At 36.6% G+C, this 19,720-nt stretch overlaps 1 protein-coding gene and 1 long non-coding RNA gene across 2 annotated transcripts in view; one reads left to right on the forward strand and one right to left on the reverse strand.

The window, feature by feature from the left end:
• The window catches only part of LOC144283935 (uncharacterized), a 315,621-nt gene that overhangs the window by 145,762 nt on the left and 150,139 nt on the right, over positions 1-19,720 (forward strand). The gene's annotated exons all lie outside the window — the stretch shown is intronic.
• Positions 1-19,720, reverse strand: part of LOC144285093 (WD repeat-containing protein 17-like) — an 88,282-nt gene that overhangs the window by 49,992 nt on the left and 18,570 nt on the right. The gene's annotated exons all lie outside the window — the stretch shown is intronic.

The following is a 19,720-nucleotide window of genomic DNA, read 5'->3' on the forward strand; positions in this document are numbered from 1 at the left end:
AAACCACTGGTTACAAAATGTTGACGTGGCAGGCAGAGGACAGTGGAGTAAACAGCCCTCAAGATGAAGAATCAGCCTGGCTGGGGCTCCCGTAAGCAGGGAGGGAGACCCAGCTCCAAGCCAGGGCAGAGCACGGAGGCAGGCATCTAACCTCAGGTTTCTGTTCCTTCTAGTTAAAAGAAATCCTCTGAAATAGGTGTTCCCTTCCATTCATCTCATCTCAAGGGATTCTGTGAATCTCTGTGTAAACTCTCAACTCAATTCTTCTAGGATCGTGGAGAAAAGGAAACCAAGTGGGGGACTGTTTGTATATCTATGATCATATTGAAAACCCAGAAACAGGGAATATCTAAGGCAAAAACAAAAACAAAGAACCTCTTCTGAGCATTACCCTATAGAGTTACCTTGAATGGCATTCAAGAATAGATTAATTGACCAAAAAAAATTTTTTTTCAAGGCAGAATCTAGACCATTATGATGGTCTAATATGGTCAAAAATATTGGTCTAAAAATGAGGACTCTCAACATAAGAGTCTTCACTTATACTACAAAGTTATACCAGGAAACTACCAATTTTTCACTATTGTGAATTTCATACCTATTTCAAGTAAGGAAAAAATATAAATAGCAATTATAAATTTTAAAATATTTTTGGGGATCCCTGGGTGGCGCAGCGGTTTGGTGCCTGCCTTTGGCCCAGGGCGCGATCCTGAAGACCCGGGATCGAATCCCACATCGGGTTCCCGGTGCATGGAGCCTGCTTCTCCCTCTGCCTGTGTCTCTGCGTCTCTCTCTCTCTCTCTATGTGAGTATCATAAATAAATAAAAATTTAAAAAAATATATTTTTGAAAAATTAAGTAAATACCTGGGAGATAATAAGTTTGGTTCACATGGCCTAACATAACCAAACGTCAGCATTTAATCAATATTCTGTTTATGTTGTTATTGCTTTAACACAAATGTCAAATATCACACCTATGAAACATTAACACATAAATATATATACACGCCTGACCTAAGACACAAGTGTAATGGGTACCTGTTCAGTGTGCCTTTTCTCTTTCTACCCTGCCACCTAGTGGTTTAAAACAAGTTGCTCTGAACAAAACTTGGTAATGTCATTGAAAAATAAAGCAGTGTTTCCATCATCTGCTTCCTTTTCAGTATTACTGGAATCATGTACTGACCATAACCCTGTATTTCTTCTTTATTTTAATGCTCAAAATTAGTAAACTCTAGTCAGTTACATTATCACCAGTTTACTTATCAAGCTACTTTCTTCTTTATATCTTTTCTATTTCATATTTCCACGTTCTACAAAAGATCTCTTCTTCTTTCCTCTTTCTTCCCTGAATCTGTCTTCATCCCATGAAATCTCCTTATCTGAGTGGAATTAGTGGGGTTTTTTTTAAGTAAAAAGTTATTTGAAGTGAAAAATTCCATGATAACTGTGCTTGTTTAACTCTAAGAATCTTCTTTCCTCCTCCTCCTCTGGCACTTGTATTTCCTCAAGCACTAGCACTCCTGACAAATTTTTTAAAATATACATATTTTTTAAACTAGTAATGTTACAATGTTACCTTTCACTGGAAATATACATTATTTTATTTTATTATTTTTTTTAAAATATACATTATTTTAACTACAGTGTGAATTAAATAGGCTTTTGTGGTTTACATTTGGGGTCTATGGTTACTACTCATAATGTTTGTAAATAAAAGTTGTTTCTCATTTATGTTTAAGCAAATTTTGAGTTTATATCTGGAAAAGAAATGTAAGAGAAAGATTTAAACAGGTAAAATGGAATCATTTTTAGAATGTTCACTTTCTGCTTTTTTTTTTTAATCTTTTTTAAACTTAATAAACTGTTTTTAGAGCAGTGTTACTTTCACAGCAAAAACTGAGTTGAAATGACAGAGTTTGCGTTCACTCCCTGTCCCCCATACACACAACCTCCCCCCACCATCAATGCCTAGCATCAGATTGGTACATCTGTTACAGTGATGAACCTACACTGACACATCATCATCATCCAAAGTCCTTAGTTTACAGTAGGGTTGGCCCCCGGTGTTGTGCATTCCATGGGTTTGGACAAATGTAGAAGGACATGCATCCACCACTGTAGATTGTACAGAATAGATACACTGCCCTAAAAAATCCCCTCTGTTTGCCCATTGATCTCTCCGTCTCTCAATAACCCCTGGCAAGCACTGATATTGTTATACTCTGCCCAGTTTCACCTCTTATCCATAGTTATGCCCTTTCATTGTAATCATGCAGTATATAATCTTTTCTTTGAGTAATAGACACTTAAGTTTCCTCCCTGTATTTTCATGGCCTCATAGCTCATCTCTTTTTAGCAGTGAAAAATATTCCCTTTTAAATAAATAATAAAGAGTACCACTGTTTATTTATCCATTCACTTACTGAAGGACATCTTGGTTGTTTTCAAGTTTTAACAGTTATGAATAAAGCTGCTATAAACACCCATGCACAGGTTTTTATGTAAACTTAAGTTTTCAATTCCTTTAGGTGAGTAACAGGGAGTGCAAAAGAGGGGACTGCTGTAGTAGGAGTATGCCTATTATATAAGAAAAGATCAAACTAAAAATAAATAAATAAAAATAATTAAAAAAAAAAAAGAAAAGATCAAACTGTCTTTCAAAGAGGTTGCACCATTTGCATTCCCACCAGAAATAAATGGGAGCTCCTGCTGTTTCCCACTCTCACCAGCCTTTGGTGGTGTCCGTATTCTGGACAGGCCATTCTAATAGGTATGTAAGTAGTAACTCGTTGTTTTAATTTGGATTTCCCTAGGTCGAACATCTTTCCATATACTCATACGCCATCTATCTTCTTCAGTGAAGGGTCTGTTCAAGTCTTAATTTGCTAGAAATGGCTCAAGAACTTAGAGAAACATTTTACTTCTAGATTACTGGTTTGTTATAAGAGGACATAACTCAGGAACAGCCAGATAGAAGAGACGCATGAAGCAACGTAGAGGGAAGGGGCAAGGAGATCCCATCTTCTCAGAGTGGGTCACGCGTTCATCAACCTGAGAGCCCTCTGAACCCCTTCCTTTTGTGTTTTAGTAGAGGCTTCATTATACAGGATTGACTGATTAAACTACTGGCCACTGGAGATCTTTCAACCTCCAGCCCCTCTCCTCTCCCCGAAGGTCAAGGGGTGGGATTAAAAGTTCCAACCCTGTAATCATAAGATTGGCTCCGGCCAGCCATCAACCTCCATCCTTACATGCTTTCTAAAAGTCACCTTATTAGCATAACAAAAGACACATTTATGGCTCTCTACACTTGGGACACTGACATCTGAATGACTAAATAAATACATATTTCTTATAAATCACAGTATCATAAACTGTTATTATTCATTCAATTTCTTTAAAACATAGGTCTATTCAGGTTGTATATTTCTTCTGTAAGTTTTGGCAAATTATATCTTTAAAGAATTGGTCCCTTTCATATAGATTACCAAATTTGTAGTATTTCTGTATCACCCTTTTAATATCCATTGGTTATATAGCGATGTCCCCTCTTTCATTATTGGTATTCGTAACATGTTCCTTCTCTCTTTTCTTTTTAATTAGTCGAGCTTAAAGGCTAATAGATTTTATTGATCCTACACTTCATCTTAGCCAAAAGGCCGAGAAGCGATTGATTTTATTGATCTTTCAAAGAAGCACCTTTTTGTTTTGTTGATTTTCTCTACTGATTTTCTATTTCGGATTTCACTGATTTCTGATCTAATTTTTATTATTTCTTTTCTTCTGCTTACTTTGCATTTATTTAATTTACTCCTCTTTTTCTAGTTCCCTAAGGCAGAAGCTTAGATGATTAATTTTAGATCTTCCTTCTTCTCTAATATATGCATTAAATTCTATAAATTCCCTCCAAGCACGGCTTTTGCCGCATCCCATAAATTACGTTAAGTTGTATTTTCAATTTCATGCAGTTTAAAAATGCTTTTCAGTTTCTCTTAAGACTTCTTCTTTGATCCATGTGTTATTTAGAAGATTGTTGTTTAGTCTCTATATGGAGATTTTCAAGTTATATCTCTGGTACTGATTTTTAGTTTAATTCCACTGATGTGTGAGAGTAAACCTTGTATTATTTCTGTACTTTTAAGTTGTTGAGATGTGCTTTATGGCCCAAAACATGATCTATCTAGGGAAATGTTCCATGTGAGCTCGAGGAGAATGTGCAACCTGCTGTTGTTGGAGGAAGTAATCCATAGTGTGGACTATACACACTTGCTTGAAGATGCTATAAAGTTCAATTATGTTCTTACTGATTTTCTGTCTGGTAGATCTGTTCAGAGTCTCCAACTAGAACAGTATGCCCATCTATTTCTTCTCGTACTTCTATCATTTTTTGCCTCATGTATTACAATACTGTTATTAGGCATACACACATTAAAGTTGTGTGTGAGTCTTTTTGGATTACTGACCCTTTTATCACCATGTAATGTCTCTCGTTACCCTTGCTCTGAAATTTACATATCTATAGACACTTCTTTTAATTAGTGTTAGCATGGTTTATCCTTCTTCATCCCTTTACTCTTTATCTATGTATGTCTTTATATTTAATTTGAGTTACTTGTAGACAAAGACCCAACTATATGTTTTCATTAGTGCATTAGGCCATTGATGTTCAAGGTAATGATTGATACGCTTGGATTAGTATACACCCAATTTTTACTGTTTCAATTTGTTCCTGTTTTCGTCCTCCACACTTTTTCTTTCTTCTGTGGTTTCAAATGAGCACTTTATATGATTCAACTTTTTCTTCTTTCTTAGCATATCATTTAAAATTGTGTGTGACTGTCCTAGACTTTGTAAGATATAACTACTCCAAGTCTACTTTCAAATAACACCATACCACTTCTCAGGTAGTGTAGGCACCTTATAAATAACAAAATATCTCTAATTCCCTAATTCATCTTCTCATCCCTTATATCATTGCTGTTATTCATTTTACTTATACATAAATACATAAGCAACACCACACACATATATGTATGTGTGTATGTTCATAAAAGTATAATAAAATATATTGTTTTACTTTTATTATATACAAACTGTTAATTGTTAACAAGATTAAGAATAAGAAAAATGAAAGTTTTTATTTTACCTTTACTTATATATTCTCCAATACTCTTCCTTTGTTTATGCAGATCTGATTTTCTGACTTGTACCACTTACCTTCTCTGAAGAACTTCTCCTAACATTTATTGCAAGGTAGGTCTACTGGCAAGAAATTCCCCAATTCCTGTTTGTCTGAGCAAGTCTTTATTTCTCCTTCACTCATGAAAGATAATTTCACAGTGTATAGATTTCTTGGCTGGTATTTTATTTTTCTGAACACTCTAAATATTTCATTTCATTCTCTTCTTGCTTTTGTGGTTTCTGAGAAGTTGAATGATAATTCTTATTCTTGCTCCTCTGTTTTCTTTTTGAAGATTTTCACTTTGATTTTTTTTTTTCTTCAGTTTGAATGTGATTTGCCTAGGTGAGGGTTTTGTTTTGTTTTGTTTTGTTTGCATTTACCTCATTTTGTATTTTCTGGGCTTTCTGGATCTGTGGATTGCTGTCTGACATAATTCGGGGAAATTCTAAGTCATTACTGCTTCACCTGTTGCTTCTCCTTTCTCTTCTTGTTCTGGTATTTCCAGTATGTGTACGGCACATCTTTTGCAGTTGGCCTACAGCCCTTGAGTATTTCGTCCTGTTTTTCCCCCCCATTCTTTTTTCTCCTTCCTTTTCAGATTTGGAAGTCCCTACCATCATATTCTCAAGCTAAATCATTCTTTCCTCAGCCATATCCAGTCTACTAATGAGCTAACAGGCATTCTTCATTTTTTAGTGTTTCTGGTCTCTAGCATTTCTTTTTGATTCCTGTTAGAATTTCCATTTCTCTGTTTAAATTATCCACCTGTCTTTGTATGTTCTCTATTTTTTATTAAAGTCCTTATAATATTAATTTTGTTTCTTTAAATTCTTGGTCCAATAGTTACAACATTCCTGCCATATCTGACTCTTGTTCTGATGGTTTTTTGTTTGTTTGCTTGTTTGTTCATTTTTGCTTTTCAGTATGCCCTACAATCTTTCCTTGAGAGGATTACATGATGTAGTGGGTAAAAAGCACTGTGGTCAGCTGACCCTTGGTAATGTAACTGTGGGAGGAAAAGTGCTCTATAATCCTGTGATTAGGTCCTCTGGTGAGTCCATGCCTGTGTAATGTGAATTTCACCAGTGATTCTTGGAGGGGTTTTTTTATCCCTTAGTTGGGAAAGGATGGGTACAGTGGGCTGGAGTTGGTTATTTCCCTTCCCCAGATAGGTAAGGCTCTGATAAAACTATTTCTTCCTAGAACAGCTTTGCTAAGAAAAAAATGCTAGGACCTATTTAAAATGATTCCTTTTCTTCTCTCCCTGCCAGATGCATGATGGGATTTTTCCCTGGTCTTCACAGTGAGGACCTGGTAGAGATGCTGGAGGTGAGAGCACACAAGCATGGGGCCTCCATGGAGTCTCTAACTCTCAGACCTGTGACATGAGCCTCCAGCAATTCATCAGTTATAGTTCAGGTTTTCCTAGTTGGGCTCTGGTTCCCACTGAGGTTTTAGCTGGTAGGTCTCTGCTCCAGGAGGTTGTGAATTTCTGTAACTGCCTGTCCATCTCTCCAACTGTGGAAGAAGTAAACTGCCCTGTGACCTCACTTCTCTTAGAGATCTAAGAAGAGTGGCTGATTTATTTTTTTCCAGTTTGCTCAATTTTTTATCATTTTAGGCTAGAGTGAAGACTTCTAAGCTCCTCACCTGCCAGACTACAAACTCAAAGTCCCTCTGCTCCTTATTAAAAAGGCATGTTACTTTAAAATTCACTTTGTCAATATATTTTTACTTTAATTATCAGTATATCTTAAATTACCTCTTCTTTAAGTTCACTACTTTTTAATTTTCAAATTTAAATAATACAAAAATTTCAATATTGTCATACAATTTGGTATGACTTTGTTCCTAAGCAGCTTTCACAAGTCTTACAATCTAACCATATAATTTCCTTTTAAATTTAGAGTTGAGGGATGCCTGGGTGGCTCAGTGGTTGAGCGTCTGCCTTTCGCTCAGGGCATGATCCTGGTCTGGGGATCAAGTCCTGCATCAGGCTCTCTCCAAGGAGCCTGCTTCTCCTTCTATCTCTCTGCCTCTCTCTGTGTGTCTGCCATAAATAAATAAATAAATAAATAAATAAATAAATAAATAAATAAAATATGTCAAATAAATAAATAAATAAATATAGAGTTGAATAACTTGTCCAAAACAGCCATTAAAATAATAAACAGCATAAAACAAAATAAGAACATATTATAAAATCTAGGATTTTGAACAAAATTTGAAAAAATTACACATCATTAAATATATGAATATTGGGGCCCCTGGGTGGCTCAGTCCATTAAACATCTACCTTTGGCCAGGGTCCCAGGATTGAGCCCACATTGGGCTCCCTGCTCAGCAGGGAGTCTGCTTCTCCCTCTCCCTCTGCCCCTCCCTGTGCACTCTCTCACTCTCAAGTAAATAAATAAAATCTTAAAATATATATATATGAATACTCTTGTATTTATAAATCTTAATTATGTATTTAAACGGGCAGTATTTGAAACTTCCTTATTGTTTTTTAAAATTATTAAAAGTATATATAATATGATATAGCTTTTATTAAATTATATCTGTAATTGCTAAGGAGATAAAAAGAAATGTCCAGAAGCTCTTGTTATCTTTGTAGTCAGCATGAATGGTTATATAATTAATGCTTCTCATTACTACAAATAGAAAATATTCAACTACAGAATCATTCCAAAATCTGTATCTTTATTTTAAACATAAGTCCTAAAATATATGTCACACATCTAGGTAAATAAATGTATGTGAACTTAACGTTGTAATTAATTATATATTTCAGACAAATATTATCTACTTTTTTGTATTCTTACTTTAGAATAGGTTTCATTTTTATGTGAATGACTTAAGAATTTCCATGTACATTCTAGAGATTTGTTACTTCAGAAAATATAATCTTCTGTTTCCAGTAACAACATGTACACTTTACAGATGTACTAAACCTTCAAGTACACTGAATAATGGAGATTTAGAAAGGATTCAGGAAGAAAGTCTGAGCATTGTGTCACCCCACACATAAGTGACAATGTCAGTAACCTGGCAACAGCCTACTTGCAAAGATATTAATTTCTTAACCTAAATTCAATTTTTTCTTTTAATCTCATATGAAATACAACATATATGTTACACTCACAGTAAAGATATTCTCTATATTAAGTATATGAAATGTAAAAAAAGTGATGAGTGTATTTATATTTATATAACATTAAAGTTCACTTCTGAATATGAAGAGCATGCTGATATGAAATAATCACAATGAAATTTAAAATATAGCTAGAGTTACAACACTGTGAAAAAAGCCTGCAAAACTAAGTGAAAATCAAATTATTATGTGTGTCTGTGTACCTGTAGAAATATACACATACACCATAAATATTATATTAAAATTAATACTATCATAAGTTTCTATGAAAGACCAGTCATACTTGTATGTAATTTTTCAAACATTGTATTTCTAAATTACAATGTTAACTAAAAAATCCAACTTACCTTTTCTTGTGAACTTTAAAAAAAAAACTCTTTCCACCAACAGTGTAAGAGGGCTCCCCTTTCTCTGCATCCTCACCACATCTGTTGTACTCAGTGTTACCGTTCTATTTCATGTAAAATGTAATAACCCCACAACCATATTTTCATTCCCCCATAGTCCTTTGTATTATTATCAAATGTGTTGCATTTATGTACATTATAAACCCCACACTACAATGTTATAACTTTGCTTTTAAATAAATTAGGAGAAAAAATTCTATTGAAAAATGTGCTATGCTGAATGCTGATTATATAGGATACATATGCACATGCACATCAACTGAAAAATATTAAGCTCTGCTTTTAGGAGAACTTAAAGTCAATATTCATGTGCCAATTTTCATTATTTAGAATAGGATCTTTCATTCTCATCCAAGTCTATATAAGAACAGACCAAAATTTGAGCCAGAAGCGGCTCAAACTCATGAAGATGACAATATGGTAATTTCAGGGTTGCACTGTGTCTATATATAACAGCTACTCTTGTAATAGGTCTCAGAGCCAGAAATTCATTTATAAAGGCTAATGGTACTAAAGGGCCGACTGGTGTTATAATGGAGAAAAAGATATTGAATCCTCATAATCTCTAATGTAAACTCCCCTGAAGTCGCTAGATAAAGGAACACTCAATTTTAGTAAAAAGCATTTTAGCGAGTTGGACTACCATCCTTATCCCTCCCCATTGAGGAAATACACGGACTGCACTGGAAGAAAAAAAAAAAAAAAACCTCTTTGGTTCAACATCAGAAATGCACTTACTATATTTAAAATGCACACGCACAATACAAAGGTGTGTATGTGTGTCCAGTGGGACTTATCTAATTCATAAGCTGAAGTACTTCCATCATTTATGGGTACGACTGAAATTCAGAATGACAAGCTACCCACTGATTCTCCACCTGTTTTCTGCAGAATGTGTTAGGATCCCCAGTATGAGGATTATTCTCCAGAGTTTGCTATTAACTGGCTGCAGAGATGTTTACCAGCTTTGTTTCACAGCTTAAAAAAAATGAAAACAAAAACAAAAACAAAAAAACAAAGAAAATCCCAAAAGGCAGACGGCTTTAAACTGCTGAGGAATTACAGTGACAAAGATAATTAAAAGGGAGTAAAATACTGAAAAAATGTCTTTCATTGATGTGTGGAGGATGGGACCCTGAGGAAGCAGGACAGGGAGAGAAACGCAGTGCTGCCTATCTTGGTAGCATATGCCCTCCGACAACAGTGAGGAAAGCTGATGAAACCCCAGGAAGATACTCTGGCTCTTTTGTTCTATTCATTAATAAAAAGAAAAATCCAGGCTGTGTGAGAAAAAAAATCTACAGAATGCTTCATTTAAGTGATTTAAAAATCTCCCATTAAAAAGGTGAAAATAATCAAAAAGACATCGTATTATTTTACACTAAATCCATTTTGATTAGATACATTTTTAAACAGCAGTTTTGTACTCTTGCAATAATAGATCAGAATAGCTATTTTCAAAATACTATACAAAAGTTGCCATGGTGACAATCCAAATCTTTTGAAACATAATTAATTGCCTAAAAATTCATCAGATAGAACATGGCACTCTTCAGAAAATCTTTGCATTTAATTTTACGATATTAATATAATACATAGTATTATCATGCACATCTTCTGCTTCATTAAAATTTTTTCTTTATGTAAAATGACTATTACAAGTATTACTGTTTTCATATATTAGTCTCATAAAAGAATTCTATTTTATATTTAAAGCCTGAAGACAATCTGAAAACATTAAGAATTCATGTGAAACCAGGACAGAAAAAAAAAAAAAAAACCTTTTCCTCAATGTATGATTATGACCGTATTTATAATTATCCTCTTATCTCTGCTTTGGAATCTATCAAGTGTCTTATTTACCTTCAAAATATTGCAATGCAAAAATGTCTGCAACATAAATGACAAAGAAATAACAGCTGCATGAGCAGGAGAGCAGAAAAAAGACCCACAGAAAATCATAATCACAACATAAATATATCTTACTCTTTGTAGTCCTTCATACCAATCATCTTGCTCAAACCAATTTGAAATGTAAGTCATCCAAGCCATAGGATGTTTCTACTTTAATCAAGGCAATTGGAAACTCGGCATCAGAATAGTCGGCACCTAAAGTAACAATAATGTGTTTCAACCAAACAGATTTACCAAAATCTGCCTTGTGAAATGTTGTTCAGTACAAGAAGCTAGACATTTCAGCTGAGACAGTTTTAATAATTTACAATAACAGTATCTGTAAAAATAATGCTAAACCAGAAAATGTAAGCCTCTATGCTCAAACAGGAAAAAAAAAATCATATAATCATTATGCTGTTATAGAGTATCAGCAAATGCTTTATCAAATATTAGGCTTTCAGTTTTCATTCTTAAAAAAAAACATATATTAGATTGAACTTTTACAAGAAAGAGGCAAATTATATCTTAAAGTTACCAAGTTACAAATAAGAAATCCAGAGAAACTACAAGGCAACAGGAGGCAAAAAAAAAAAAAAAAAAAAAAAAATAGTAGTTCCACTTTCAACCTCAGCAGTTGGGAGAATAAAACCAGAAGAAAGCTTCTAGGTGAAAAGGTGTGCAATGACAAGGCTAATTCTAGATTTCTATGCTTGAGAGTTAAATTATTTTACAATTAGCTGATTGCTAATTACTGACATGCCTCAAAAAGTTTAGAGTTTAAATCACAGGCTAATATGTTCAACAGAGAATCAAAATCACATGGATTTGGCTTTTTTTTTTTTTAGTTTTACTCACTTCTGAAAGATATTATTTACTAGACACACTAAGTAAGAGATTTCTTGGAGAGTACGTGGACTAACACCCTCTGTAAATTTCAGGGGCTTCACCCAACAAAGTTCTGATGGATCTTTTCCTTACTAAGCTCATCAAACCGTTACACCTCAGTGAAGAAAAAAGGAAAGAAGGGGGGGGGCAGAAGGAAAAGGGAAGAATTTGGGCAATTTGAGTGTTTCATTCTCCGTATCCTAGAGTAAGATAGCACTTGCTCTGGCATAAAAAAGGTACATGTCTAGGACACAGAAGCATCACCATGGCTGGCTGAAAACAGCCTTCTCTCCAAAAACTTATCAGATAGAACATGGCACTCTTCTTCAGAATAATTCTTCTTCTCCCTTTTTCTCTAGAAATATTTTTGAGTATCTGCTTGAAGCCTCAGGTCAAGATGCCTGGGAATAGGTTCTCACTTCCACAGGAAGTTGTAGGACTGATATAATCTCTTGTTTGTTTACATCTTCCTGACCTCCCAGATTCTGGGCCCTTTCAACCAGTTTTGCATATTCTTGACTTTCTCCTGCATCCCCCCTCCCAGCGCCTATCCTTACACTCTCTGCAGTAGCCTGAGATTAAAACAGCAGCGCCTCGGACTCCGGCATCACCTCCTCTTCCCCTGTCCACTACATTTGATCATCAGGTCTTATCAAACTATCTTCAAAATATCCCTTCAAAAGGTCCTTCTCTCCATCTCGAACGTCAAAGTGTTAGTGAGACCCCTCATCACGTCCTGTATGAACTAACAAAATAGTTTACTTATGTCCCTGCTTGCACGGCAATTCCTAAACACGTTCTATACCATCATCATTTACGTCTGTTAGTTTTTTTTATTAAAGATTTTTATTTACTTATGAGAGACACAAAGAGAGAGACAGAGACATAAGCAGGCTCCATGCAGGGAGCCTGATGTGGGACTTGATCCCCGGACTCCAGGATCACGCCCTGGGCAGGTCTGTAGGCAGAAGGCAGCCGCTCATCCGCTGAGCCACCCAGGCGTCCCTGTCTGTTAGCTTTTAAATGCTTTTGCCTTAACTGTCCTTCCCCTTTTCGCTGTGAATAATATGTCATGTCACATTTATGCTTTTCCAAAAACACAGCTTAAAAATCCTTCTTTGAAAAGTTCTTCAAATGCACCAAATCCCTCATTTGTTTGCCTTTCTTTATATATTTGCAAGTAATACATAGTGATTACTAAATGATTTAGTAATTTATGATTACATAAATGTAAATTGTGAGTTCCCCAAAACAAAGGAACTTGCCTTATTCATCTCTGTAATAAGATACAAAATGTTTGTTGAGTGAACTGACAGTGCTAGAAGAGTCCTCAACTGATGACAGTTCACATGAAGGCACATATCACCGAAACTTGGAAAGGATCTAAAATAATGTATCCAAGTGACAGGTACTATGCGTACCAACAAATGAAATGGGACTACTATTCAATTCCTTTTGGAAATGGCTAACCAAATCATTTAAGACATTAAGACATTTTTTAAGCATTAAATTAAATGCCAACCTGAACTGGTAACATTACTTTAAAATCATACCAGGTACATTATGCCATTTTATTTTTTTTAAAGATTTTATTTATTTATTCATAGAGACAGAGAGAGAGGCAGAGACACAGGCAGAGGGAGAAGCAGGCATCATACAGAGAGCCTGACATGGGACTCGATCCTGGGTCTCCAGGATCACACCCTGAGCTGCAGGCAGCGCTAAACCGCTGCGCCACCAGGGCTGCCCTATGCCATTTTAAATACAATGTAGTTAATAATGAATACTCTGTTTATAGGGCACATAATGGTTCAGAGTCCTTATTGTGTGGTATTTTTCCACCAGCACTATTTGCCATACCTACAAGAATTAAGAAAGGTAAAATATTTCACATCATGTAATCCCAGATGAACTATCTTGCCTCGTACATACTTCCTGATGGTAGACAGGTGTTTTGACGATCTGACAGTGAATAGAATCTGGTTTATTTAGTGTAGAAGGACAGTTTTCAACTCTCACATCTGCCTGATAGGTTAGGACTGTTTGGAGTAGAGAGCTGAACCCATAGCTGACCTCAGAGGGGAAGCACGCCATGAGCACTCAGCAGTAACTGAGGTAGGAAGAAGAGAGTCATGGTGGCCCTTATTCCACATATTTATATCTGTGGATTAGTCCATGGGTCTGACGGACTAATTATTGCCAGAAATCACGAAGTTAACTCAATTCTTAGAAAATTCTTACTACCTCTTACGACTTCTGATGCAAGGAAATGACAGTCATCAGAAGGTAAATATCATGTTAAAGAAAATAAAGAGAATGATGTAAAAGGTTTTGTATTGTCAGAAAACTTACTGCAGGCATTAATATCCAAACACATAAGTAACCTGAAGTTTGACTACTGGTTCTGACTTTTTCTGCGTCTAGATCTTTGCCATGACCCCATAATGCGCAGACGGTACACCACTGCCTATTGCCTTTAGACTTGCCCTATGACTGGCTTTTCTCAGTGATATTGTGGGCAGGAGTCAGAGTATTCCAGTTCCAAGCTCCGGCTAAAGGGCCTATTTCCATTCATACTCTTGTGCCTCTGCCACCAACGAGAACCTTCCATGGCTACCCTACTGATCCAAGAAGGATGAGAGACACAAGGAGTAGAGCTGCCACAGACAAACCATAGGTCTAAATGAGAAGCAGAACCACTCACTCAGCCAAGACAGATCTGCTGTAAAACCTGAGGATTATACTTGTGAGCATAATAAATGTGTAATGTTATATTTTTCTGAGTTTTTGGAGTGGTTTGTAACAAAGCATTTTCATGGCAATAGCTAACTGATCCATTAACTCTTGAGTACAGGATGATAGGTACACTCCACAGAGATTAGTCTATCAAATCAACATTCTCACCTTATCTACACTAGGAAATTGGGGTCTCCTGATGGAGAAAATAAGATTTATAGAGTTATGCCTATGTCCCTAGCAAAACAGTTTTAAAAGACAAAATTTTTAAGACGAACTAAATATAGCAAGACATATTTATATAAGGAATCTGAGTTATCTCATGTTCTTTTCCAACCTCTTAACAATTAATCATTGAAAAACAGTTGAGCTTTTCTTCCCATAAGAGAAAAATAATCAGCATTTTGTGTGATCCATTCATATATAAGCAATGTTTCCATTTTGCTATGACTCTCCCTTGTTTAGAAGTGCCTTGTAATTTTGTGTGTTAGAACAGTTAGGACCACCTAGGAGGATAAGAACAATTATAAGTAAATAAAGTAGGGCCCTGCCCTCATTCTGAGAAGCTGGTCATGGCTACTAGTCATCGACATCCTACTGTAAGTATGGGGGTGAAAATCAAGACACGTGTCAGCAGCCCTGGGTCTAGAAGTGGAAGTACAAAAGTACTCTGGTTGTGATTTTATGTGAACCTATCGTGCCATATCCTGAAATGCTTATTTCTGCTTTCTTCTTCCCAACTGGATAATGTTTTTATTTACTCATGCCTGCTTAAAATCCTAAACAGAATAAAATGACATGTTTTGCTTATCCTAATGGTGGGGCTCCATGATGTGTGTCTTGGTTCTACGCTTAGATTTTTCCATCCAGGGTTATCTGATATCTCAGACCAAGGTACTGGCTTAATCCTCTGAAATTCTGGTTGCAGGCGATCTTTTCTGCACTATATTTTCATCCCCTGCCAGTTATGTCCTCTTACCCACTGTCCTATCCAAAGTCCTTATACCCTCTTAGTCAGCCGTTCTCTGCTCTCTGATGAGACAGCAATAATAGTGATTTTACGCTTCCTAACAAACTAAGTAAACATGTGAAATAAGCACAGGCCATTGCTTATTTAACCAAACAGGGTCGGATCAAGTATAAAATAAATGGCATCACTCCCAATTATTCTCTTTGATCTGTCTCTATCTGTCCTGTCTAGAGTCATGGTGGGACAGGTCAGCAGAGAGGACAGGGCTAAGAAAGAGACTCCTGGGCCTCATGCTGAAGGTGTTGCACAAGATGACGGAGACTTGGGCTCACCTTCTGCTGACCCTTACTATGAACAGAGCCTCCTCTTGAGGCATCAGCTGGTCGAGGGCAGATGGCAAAAGCACTACATCATATAATTCGGGGGAGCTGTCTATCCAACTGGATTAAAACTCTATGTAAAAATGCCAGGAGGAAGTCTGAGTTAGAGAGCAGATACAGAGTTTACCCAGTGTGCTTGGAATCCTCAGAATGATTCTACTTACAAGACCTTGGCTCCCAGCAATGGCAGACAAGCGTGTACACACACACACACATACATACACTTGCATACATACTGTGTGTGTGTACACACATCTCCAATGCTACTATCAAGGACAATTTGAAATGCTGGATAAAGATATGTAAAATCTCAAACTAAAAAAAGTCTCAAGAGAAGTAAAAAGGGTGTACACAGGCACTTTTCCTTTGGTGGTAGTGGCGGTGGGCAGGGAATGCTACTTTTTTCCCCCCAATAAGATTTGCCTATAAAAGTAGTAGTAAATAAATAAATAAATAAATAAATAAATAAGAAATAAAAGTAGTAGCTAAAATACTGAAAAGTTACAATGGGCCTGAGTAATCTCATAGGGCCTGAGGGGGAAAAAAAAGTTGGAGTTCAGATGCTGCCAAAGAAAACCCTAATCTAATAACGGTGTCCTTTCAGTGAGAACTACCTGGATCCACATCTTAAGGCTTAGAATGAAATAGAATTAGATGATCCCTTACAAAGACAGGCTCAGCTTCAGATAAACTCAATGAGTGGATTAAGTTGATGTCGCCCCCGTGCTCCTGCCCCACTTCGTTAAAGCAGAAGCATATATTCTCTCTGGAGGAAGATAAGTTAAATTGTCAGGTTGGAAAGCACTCAAGAAAACTCCAGAGTAACAGGCCCTTCTCTGAAGAGAGAGGACGTATGAGTAGTTCCACCTTTGACAAAAGCCTGAGAGAAAGAGGTGACTGTCACAGAGGCAGGTAAGAAAAAAAAATCAGATAAAATGGTAATTAATTCCCAAAGGCCCAAGAACTAACTACAGGATCAGTTTAGAATAACTAGATGCAAGCTGAGTTTGCACTGTTGTAAGATCTTCTCCACAGGCTTCAACTGGGTGCTTAGCTCGAAAGACTGGGGGCAAATGAGGCACAGTCCCCCTTAGTGGCTCAGACATGCAGGAAACAACTGGCTGCAGACAGGAAGGAAACCCTGTATTCATCCATGAAACAAATCCTTCAACTACTAGGAAAGAGAAAACACACACCCTCATTGCCAGGGACAATGGGGGAAGAGAAAAGCAAACCTTATCTGCCTCCAGGAAGGGATACAAAACCCTCCTTCCTGACCCCAGGGACTTTTGGAGGAAGGGCAGAAGCAAAAGCTGCCGGCCCCTGGCAGGTGGGCAGGAGGGCATCTCAGGCTCCCATCCTGTTCCAAAACAAAGCACAGATCTGCTACTGTTTGAGGAGGTGCAAAAAAAAATTGTCTGCTACTTAACACCCACCCTAAATCCAAAGTGCACATTGGCTGCCACAGAGAAGGGCTGGAGGGGAAAGACACAAATCTCCCCTAAGAACCTGATTCCCCCGACCTGGGAGATAAAAACTGTAATACAGTCATACCTGGCATATCACACAATAATTACAATGAGCTATGCACAACCCAATGGATAAACCCCTATGATGCACTAACGATTCAAAGTCAAACCTGAAGGGATACATATTGCATGATTCCATTTATAAAAAGCTTAAACACAAGCAAAGCTAATCTACACTATTAGAAGTTAAGAGAAATTTTCTTCAGGCAGAAGGAAGCTGTGACAGGAAGGGGCCATGAGGGGGATTTCTAGAAATCTTCAATGTTTCTTTTATGCTAATTACGCTAATGAGCACATTTTGCTGGTACAAAACACCAAACTGCACATTTCTGCTGTCAGGTATATAATCTAAATTTTAAAAATTATACACTAAGAATCCACAGCAGTGCTTCCCAATACTAACAAAACAAAAGAGGGAAAAACTCAAAATGAACTTGTCCACATACAGATGTCGTACGACTGAATCGTATTTCCTAATTTCACTTGGACATTTTACTTTCTTTCTTAGAATTTTCAGCTTCACTCACCACCCCCAGCCATCGTATTCGGGACACATTACCTTAAGTGTCTGTCTCTCTGAAATACAGCACTGCTACTTCTTTAATCCACAAAGGATTTTTAGAAGCAATGTCAAGGACAAGCAGATGAGGCAGATGGACACCAAGAATGATCTCACAATAAGAAATGAGGAAAAACTGGTCTACCGTAATAAGCAGAGGGAGACTGAGATGGACTACAATAGGATATGTGTTCGGGGGGCCAAAGGAATACCAACAGGGAACATGACAATTACCATGATCGCCCAAGTGGATGCCATTAACGCCACGTCCACGACAGACCCTCTAGGACTCCTCAAGTCCTGCTTTCCCACAAGGAATGTGCACCTGAGCAGATGTCCACAAGCACATTCCTCCATGCCCGAAGAGATCTGCAGGGGCAGTTCCAATCCGAGCATTTCATGCCCTTCAAAGTATTCAACAGCCACATCCAAAGAACCATTTGAAAGCTCAATTTCAAGACAATTGCAAAGCTCCTCCTTGAACAAGATATCAGTACTGCTTAGAACACTCCAAGGTTTAGTGATTCTAATCATTAATAACAAAGCAATAAAGTACACAGTATACTTCTCTTTAGCTTAAGCCACATGGTATTTTTAATGTGTAGTCACAAATACAATAGACAAGAAGTGAAGTGTTTTTACCAGAGAATAGAATATATGCAAAGTAAAACTGAAATGGATACTCTAAAACTGAAAGCCAGTATCTGAAATTTAGATCTCCGAGGATGAATCCATTGGTAGACTGGATGCAACAAAGGTCAGGATTAGTGCAGTGGAGTAGCAACAACTAGCATACAGAGAAAAGAAAGAGTGAAACAAAAAGCACATAAGAAAGAGATAGGATAGGCTGAGAAGTTAGACACAGATGGAGTGGCGATCTTCAAGGGGGAGGAAAAAAAAATAAAACCAACCTTTAAAGATAAAAAGAGTGAGAAATTTCCAAAATTTATTTAAACAAATCAAGTTCCTAGAGCTCACCAAATCCCAACCAGGGTAAATTAGAGTAAAACCGTATCTAGGCATACCGCAGTAAGATGCTGAGAACCATGGCCAAAGGAAACCAAATCTTTGAAATGGTCACAATATTGTCAAAGATCAACTAAAATAACAGATGTCAAAAGGTAATGGATTACGTTTTTTTAAGATTTTATTTATTCATGAGAGACACAGAGAAAGAGGGGCAGAGACACAGGCAGAGGGAGAAGCCGACTCCCTGCAGGGAGCCTGATATGGGACTCGATCCCAGGACCCCGGGATCACGTCCTTGGCCGAAGGCAGGCACTCAACTGCTGAGCCACTGCGGTGTCTCTGGAATCACATTTTTAAAGTTAAGAGAAAAAAGTTAACTACGCACCTAGAATGCTATCACACTCAGTGAAAATATAGCTGAAGGCAAACTTATGATATATTCATAGATGCAAAAACTAGGGAATTTGGCCTGAACCAGAAAAACATTAAAGGGAGTTTGTTTGGCAGGAAGAAAAGGTTCCCAGAAAGATAAAAATGCTAGAGACAACAAAGATCATCAATAAGAGGAAATATATGTCATTAAACAGAAGGAGATGTTAACTACCCAGGCCAATAACTGCAATGTCTTCTGAAGTTTAAAATATTTGTAGCACTAAAAAAATAAAATAAAATAAAAATAAAAATAAAATAAAATAAGTAAAATTAAATAAATAAATAAATATTTGTAGCACTAATATATGAAAAAAATAACAAAAGGTGAGAGCCGATTAAATGGAGTTAGTAGGATCAATGAGGAGATAAAAGTAATCATTTCTATCAAATGGTAATGAGTCAAACCTACAGGATCTTTGGTGTAACTACAAAAAAAAATAGTAAATGAACACATTATGAGTGAATCAAAGGAAAATGTAACTAGTAAAAAATTTGTGAACAAGAAAACAAAAGTTTGGCTGTACATGTAAATCAAATCTTAACAGTTATACATTCAATTAAAACAGATTAAAATTACAAGTAAAAGTAAAATTGGCACACTATTAAATTCAAACACTCT

Source organism: Canis aureus, chromosome 15 (genome assembly GCF_053574225.1).
Source record: "Canis aureus isolate CA01 chromosome 15, VMU_Caureus_v.1.0, whole genome shotgun sequence".
Lineage (NCBI taxonomy): Eukaryota > Metazoa > Chordata > Mammalia > Carnivora > Canidae > Canis > Canis aureus.